The 7,480-nt window shown below is 37.4% G+C and overlaps 1 protein-coding gene across 4 annotated transcripts in view; it reads left to right on the plus strand.

Moving 5' to 3' along the window:
• The first annotated feature begins 2,117 nt into the window (after positions 1-2,117).
• ahnak (AHNAK nucleoprotein) overlaps positions 2,118-7,480 on the plus strand; it is a 34,209-nt gene continuing 28,846 nt past the window's right edge. For 3 of the 4 annotated variants that reach the window (XM_016248501.1, XM_016248499.1, XM_016248500.1), the window contains exon 1: positions 2,118-2,387. The gene's annotated coding sequence lies outside the window, so the exon portion shown is untranslated. The remainder of the gene's footprint in view (positions 2,388-7,480) is intronic. The other variant, XM_016248496.1, reaches the window with a different exon arrangement.

The raw sequence follows: 7,480 nt of genomic DNA on the forward strand, positions 1-7,480 counted from the left end.
TGTAAAGCTGACATCTTAAAGGAACACTCCACTATTTTTGAAAACAGTTGAGTTTACCGTTTTCGAATCCATTCAGCCGATCTCCGGGTCTGGCGGTAGCACTTTTATCTGTAGCTTAGCATAGATCATTGAATCTGATTAGACTGTTAGCATCTCGCTCAAAAATGACCGAAGAGTTTCTACATTTTTCCTATTTAAAACTCCCCTAGAGTTAAACAGTTGAGTTTTACCGTTTTCGAATCCATTCAGCCGATCTCCGGGGTCTAGTTTTAAATAGGAAAAATGTAGAAACTCTTTGGTCATTTTTGAGCGAGATGCTAACGGTCTAATCAGATTCAATGATCTATGCTAAGCTACAGCTAAAAGTGCTACCACCAGGCCCGGAAATCGGCTGAATGGATTCGAAAACGGTAAAACTAAACTGTTTAACTCTAGGGGAGTTGGAAAATGAGCCTATTTTCAAAAATAGTAGAGTGTTCCTTTAAAGACGCCTATCAGATGTTTGTACACAGCAGATGCTTTCCAGATGAAGCCATCTTTAACAGACATCTTGCAGACGTACATTTGCTACCTGGGTTTTACTCCAAGGCCACCCTCCTCTCCGAATCAATACTGCAAGCCCCCCCTTTGTATAATATAAAAAACCTTTTGTTATTACTTTTCAATTCCATGTAATTATTTTTAAACAAAACAAAATCAAGATAGATTTAAGCATTCAGTGTTTATTTTGCAAACATAGCAAAAAAACAAACAAAAAAAGTCACAGCAGATATTCTTTACAGCTTAAAAGTACGTAAATCTCAATTATACAGTAACTAAGAAATAAGCACAGGTCAACCTGTTATACCAAAGACCACAGGGAGATGCCAGTTGCATTTAAACTACTATACAGATCCATTTGGAATCGCTAAACACACCAAAATACAAATGAAAAATGTAAACATTCTGATTGTGTGGAAACTCAGCGATCTAAAGGTGGCTCGAGGTCATTATTGAACAATTCTCTCAGTCAGAACAAGCGTGCCTGTGTTTGGAGCGTCTGATGCCCATATGCACAGAAACACCACACTGGTCCTCACAAACGTCTCCAAAACACGCTTCTTCGGTGAGCATCCGTTATACAGGTACATCTCAATAAATTAGAATGTCTTGGAAAAGTTAATTTATTTCAGTAATTCAACTCAAATTGTGAAACTCGTGTATTAAATACATTCAATGCACACAGACTGAAGTAGTTTAATTCTTTGGTTCTTTTAATTGTAATGATTTTGGCTCACATTTAACAAAAACCCACCAATTCACTATCTCAACAAATTAGAATATGGTGACATGCCAATCAGCTAATAAACTCAAAACACCTGCAAAGTTTTCCTGAGCCATCAAAATGGTCTCTCAGTTTGGTTCACTAGGCTACACAGCTATGAGAAACGGCTTGAGCTGCTTCAACACAGAATATCACAGAATACGTGAAGTGGTACTGTAATTTTTTGTTACTTCTTTACCATTAATCATAAAATGAGTGACTTGAATATACTTAAATGAAGTGGTGCTATCATTTTTATTTTTAACATATTAATCATAAAATGAGTGCATTGAATATACTTTAATGAAGTGGTGCTGTATTATTCTTATTATTATTTATTTAACATATTAATCATAAATGTTTAAGTTATCCCGCGCCCCGCCAGTTGAGAACCACTGTTCTAGGCAATAGTTTGTAAGGCACTTCTTGGCTAGATGTCACTTTCTACTCCACATTTATTTTGAAAGTCAATTTCTGTACAGGTGCATACCTTAAAATCCTTACTATTTCATGACAAAAGCTATTTCCACCATAAAGCAGAAAAAAGCTTTATAGGTTCAAAACACTTAACAAATTGCCTCAATAAAGATGTGCCAACTTGCACCAACCTGATAATTAAAATGACTCTTGACCTAGGAATACAGTTCAACCTTTTAGCTAAACTCTGTTTCCAATACACATTCACGTGCTTGATCGCTGTTGAACATACATGCCACTCAAACAGTGGATGGGCTGAACTAAAATAATAAAGGGCCACGCCCTGCTCCACCGTAACCCCGCCCTCTTCTCCAGTGAAGAACTCCACAGCTCTAGCCCAAACTCTGCCATTCTCCATAGCCCGGAGTTCCAAGCACACTGAGAAACCCCAGCACGAGTGTATGTGAGAGACAGAGAGAGCAAGTGACAAAGTAACTAATACCAGCAGAACAAATATACAGTGAGGCTTCGTGCCTCGAGAAAGAACGAGAGAGTACACAAATACGTTCAAGTTTAGTTAAGAAGACGTGAGGGAAAACTTTTCTGGGCTGTGGCAGAAAGCTGTGGACCGCGGAAGATGCCAGAGCAAAGGTGTTGACCTTTCCAGGTAAGTTTGTGTCTCTTGAGGTGAATTAGTTTTGCAGTTCTGGCGTGCGACGCTCACGCTGCATGAAGTAACGTTACTTTTCCAGGGACTGTTTCTGATCTTATTATGTGCTTATGTGAAACAGCGTTGTATTTTTGCTTATTTGGTTCTAAGAAACTTTGCGGTGTCTCACACAATCTCACAAACGTGAGGTATTGTTGAACACAAAGAGGGTGTGTGTGTGTGTGTGCGTGTGCTCAGTAATTGCCATCTGGTGCGCACTTTTCCCCCTCAACAATATTAAAGTTTGCCATTGTTCAGAATTCAGCACTTGACCTGCGAAATCAAACCTGCTAAAACAGGATTCACAATTAAGGCAAATTTTCTGGGGTTTTGCATGTCATGCAAAAGATACACCCAAGTTAAAACGAATAGTTAGTACGACTCATATTAGTATTATTTAGTAGTAAATTGTATATACAGTGACTTAAACTAGTGCCACACGTCCATAGATTTTTAAATTTCCTCTTGAAATTGTGTGTGTGCTCAGTAATTGCCATCTGGTGCGCACTTTTCCCCCTCAACAATATTAAAGTTTGCCATTGTTCAGAATTCAGCACTTGACCTGCGAAATCAAACCTGCTAAAACAGGATTCACAATTAAGGCAAATTTTCTGGGGTTTTGCATGTCATGCAAAAGATACACCCAAGTTAAAACGAATAGTTAGTACGACTCATATTAGTATTATTTAGTAGTAAATTGTATATACAGTGACTTAAACTAGTGCCACACGTCCATAGATTTTTAAATTTCCTCTTGAAATGGACCATTATCCTGCCGTACCAAATCTGGTCATAGCTCAAGGTTTTTGGACAAGGTCAGCACATATTCTGCACTGTGGTTGAATCGTTTTCTCATACTTTGCTCTTTTTTTTAATAATATTATTTTTTTACATTCTTGTTATCCTTAGAAAAATGTGAATGCTTTCATTTAATTTGCAAATCCTGTCACATTTTGCCCTGATTTTCTTAACCTGGAGCCCTGGCCAGGGTGTGGGTAGTGAGTAAGAGGGGTGGAGGGAGGAGGGGGTAATGGAATGTAGTGGTTTGGAAAGACATACTAATTGAAACCAGGTTTGAAGCACAGAAGGGGAAAAGTAAGGCTTGCTATGGAGGAGAAAGAATGAGGTGTTTTATTCACGCCAGACTTGCGGCATGACTTTAGTTATGGAGCGGTTTTGCAGTAGGATGACTGAAAGTTTGTTATGTAACAGAATAAGAGAATGAAAGGAATAGATCAAATGGAGTAAGAGGGGCGAAAAGATCAGTGCTGATAGTTTGGAGATGTGTATGGAGTGTTGACAACCAAAAAGCTGTTTTGCAGCTTATCTGATTTAAGCTATCTTTCAAACATATTTATGAGCAGATTTTTCATCAGCGGAGCATTTGGAGCCCATCCCCCTTCTCCTGCCACACCCAAAGCTTTCTTCTGTTTTGTCAGGACAGATGACTCCATAGCAGAATAAAACAGTCAAACAGTAATAATGCACTATTTTAAAGTTGTGCTAGAGTAGCTAAAATTTTTTTTTAATTTTTTTATTATTCTGTGTGTGTGGTTGCCTCATTCATGTTCAGCAGTGTCTTTCAACCTTGGTTGTATTTGAAGGTTACAGTGTGTTTTGTTTAAAACGGAACAGGGCGCTTCTTGCTTATCTTAAATGATTTGGGATTTAAATGTTGAATAGAAACAAGGTTTTGGGGTCTGTGTGTCATTATCTGATGCGTGTTTGTCCTGGAGGTTTACAGTGGAGGCAAAACTTTCTCCTCTGTGTTGATGGGTCAGATTAGGGTGTATTTCGTAGGACCATCTATTCCAGTGTGAAACGGAAAGAGTCTGGACTTGTGCACACTTCCTTTGTCATTTCCTTGTCGAGGACTTTCGATGGCAACGCCAAGGGAGGAGTGTCAGGCTTCATCTGAAGAGTTCTGAAGTATGAAGTCTGCTATGAAGACTTGCATTATCTTAGTACGTCTCTTCCTGTTCAGACAGACCCTGGAGTTATCATCATTCCATGGTTGAGAAATACTGGCTTGACGCTGAAACAGAGTGCGACAATACACTGTGCGTTTGCCAATATGGCTATGAGTCAGAGTCAGGCATTCATATTTCATCATTTTCCATATTGAAAAAGTTGTGTTGTAATAGTCTGGCACACATAGGCCTTAATCAAGGGCAGATTTGTAAATTTTACGTGAAGTTGTTTTTGAGCCCTAATGTAGTTTTTCGATGAGTTAAGAGGTTTCTCTTTGCGTATATTAACCATACACTTATTTTATTTTTTATTGTTATTATGATTTTTGGCATTTCCAAATGATTCCATTTACTGCCTTATAATAAAAAAAATGTTTTTGTATGATCACAATGCAGAATGTTTAAATTAATATTATATTTCTTAAATATCATTATATTATTATATACTTTAGACCTCATATCATCAGATTTCTTCTTGTACGTGTGCCTACGACACATGATAAACTGTACTTCTGCAATTCAATTTGGATTACTAGATTTCATTTGCTGTCATCCTTGAAATAGAAGACACAGTCTGCATTTCTTTAACGTTTAGGATCACATGACTGTAGGTTTCAATGTCCATCCAAGTACTTTAATGCTTCAATTATGTGCGAGTCCTCTTGTTTTCAGACAGTTACTTTTTGAAATGACATGCTTCATATGCGCAGACCATAATTTAATGAAGCAACAAGTAAATTAGTTATATTGTAGACAAGGTGAAATGCATGCACTAACTTGAATGACGTGTAGCAATTATTTCCTGGTAGCCACACCTGTCATTGCTGCATTATATTATGGATTAAATGTTGATTTAGGTTTATTGTGGGCATTTTTTTTATATTGAACAAGTACATTACTACAAGTGTTTACTGCTAACTAATCTTCCATAACAATGAATAACTGTAAAGATATGTGCTGTAGTGACACTTGATATGTTTTCTTGGTTCTAGAGAGTGACATAAGAGCTGCTTGTGATGATACTTGCATTATTTTAAAGTTGCACACTTATTTTATAAAAAATAATTTAAATGACAAAGTACACAGCGAGGCCAAATTTGATCACTTCTAATGCATTCCAAAGTGTGCTCTAAGGCAATTTAATGATCGGCATGTCTTGATGTAGAATAAAAGTCTGACTACAGCTTGTAATACATCACAACATTCCAGTAATGTAGGTATGCACATCTAATTGTTTACAACAGACCAAGGACTTTGGCTTGCAGAGGTTAGATATGGGATGATATTAGACTCAAAATGATTAATAGATGCACGCACAATTGTACTGCACAAATTTTATACATGTATCTTACTAACCACAAACGAATGCCTTTCAATTTGAGTCTGTGGAATTCAGGATTAAATGATTGTGCAGCGATTTGTACAAATACAGACATGTTTGCGAATAAAAATGTTCTGTTCTGCATTAATATATCATAAATTGCTCATGCAAAAAAGAATCCGTGCATATGTGGATCAGGTGACACGCGTGCATTAATTGACGTCTAGTTCGAGTCGATCCTGTTCAGTTCATTTGGGTTTTGAGACTTTTTCGCAGTTTACAGCATTTCACGTCCCCCACACACACAACTACCAACGAACAAGGCCCAGTGCAATTCATTAACGTGTACACGATTTGAAAAATTCACAAATGTGCGGCACTACACTGAAACAAATGCTTTTCAACCGGTGTCTGCAGAGTTAAGAATTACATTAATGTGCAGCATTTTGTTCAAATAGAGACATATTTGTGAATACAAATGTTATAGTTTGTATTAAAGTATAATGATTTGTGCATGTAGCGATTAAAATGTGCATTTGTGGATCAGGTGACATGCGTGCATTCATTCACGTCTCTTCTGAGTCGATTCTATTTGATTCATTTTAATTTTGAGACTTTCGTTCCGCCCTTTTAGCCTTGCCCAATCCACACACACACAGCTCGCGATCCACGTGCAGATCCATCAAAGAAAATCAGCGACCACTAGATGGCACTAGCCCCAGTTACATGTGCGCATTCCATTGAGTACGGTTTTATGAATGTTACATTGTGTTTTTGGTTTGGCTATTCTCCTTTACCGTAGAAATAAAATAAAGATGTTTTATTGAACTTGTTCTAACTTAACTTGTCTTAAGACACAAAATAGCTTATATTAATTTTGCAAAACAAGAACTTTGTGATGGTACCTTGTTTTTTCCCCCCTGTAATTCAATGGCACGTTGTCAGTTGTTCATTCCTTGTATTATTATTATTATTAGAAGGGCTATTATAGTCACCCATTTAAACCATTAGTAATCACACGTTTATATTTAATTAAACTATTAAATTAACTTAAAACTATAGCCTACTAAACGACCGTTTTATAGGCTATAGCCTATTCCGCGCTCAAGCGGATCACATAAATAGTATGGCTGCACGATATATCGAAATATTGCAAATGTAAATATCACAATATGCATATCGTAAGGGTGTGCGATATCTGAATAAATTTAATAATAGGCTACTTAAATCAAAACGTTGCAAAAGGTCAAAGGTTTAGTTCGACGCATATAGCAGATAATTGCTTGACGTTAAAAAGAGTTAAGTGCAATAAGCTGCAGAAAACAACTCTTTGCTGTCTCATATTGCTGTCGGACTCACACCTGAAGCGCGTGCACAAGCCGCATCTCGCGCAGCGTATCTTCAGTTCTGCTGCAGACGTGCAAAGCACACACACACACAGAGAGACGCGTTTCAGACGGCGCGCAAACACTGTCTTAATATAAGCTATTCTGTGTCTTAAAGGTCCCGTATTGTATACCTTTCTGGAGTTTTATTCTAGGTTTTGATGTCCTTAAGAATATATATTTGCGGTATAAGTACCATAAACCATCTCAATATATTTTTACAGCTCCTGTAAAATGAGAGTCGGCCCATTCAAACCAGCACAGATTCGGCTACATAAGGAGCTTAAAATATCATCTTGTTGTCAAACCCGACGACAGCTGTGGTTAAACGGGATAAAACGAGCAGACTGGACAGAAACGATCATCAAAAATGCT

This window comes from Sinocyclocheilus grahami, unplaced genomic scaffold (genome assembly GCF_001515645.1).
Source record: "Sinocyclocheilus grahami isolate Dianchi unplaced genomic scaffold, SAMN03320097.WGS_v1.1 scaffold880.1, whole genome shotgun sequence".
Taxonomy (NCBI): Eukaryota; Metazoa; Chordata; class Actinopteri; order Cypriniformes; family Cyprinidae; genus Sinocyclocheilus; species Sinocyclocheilus grahami.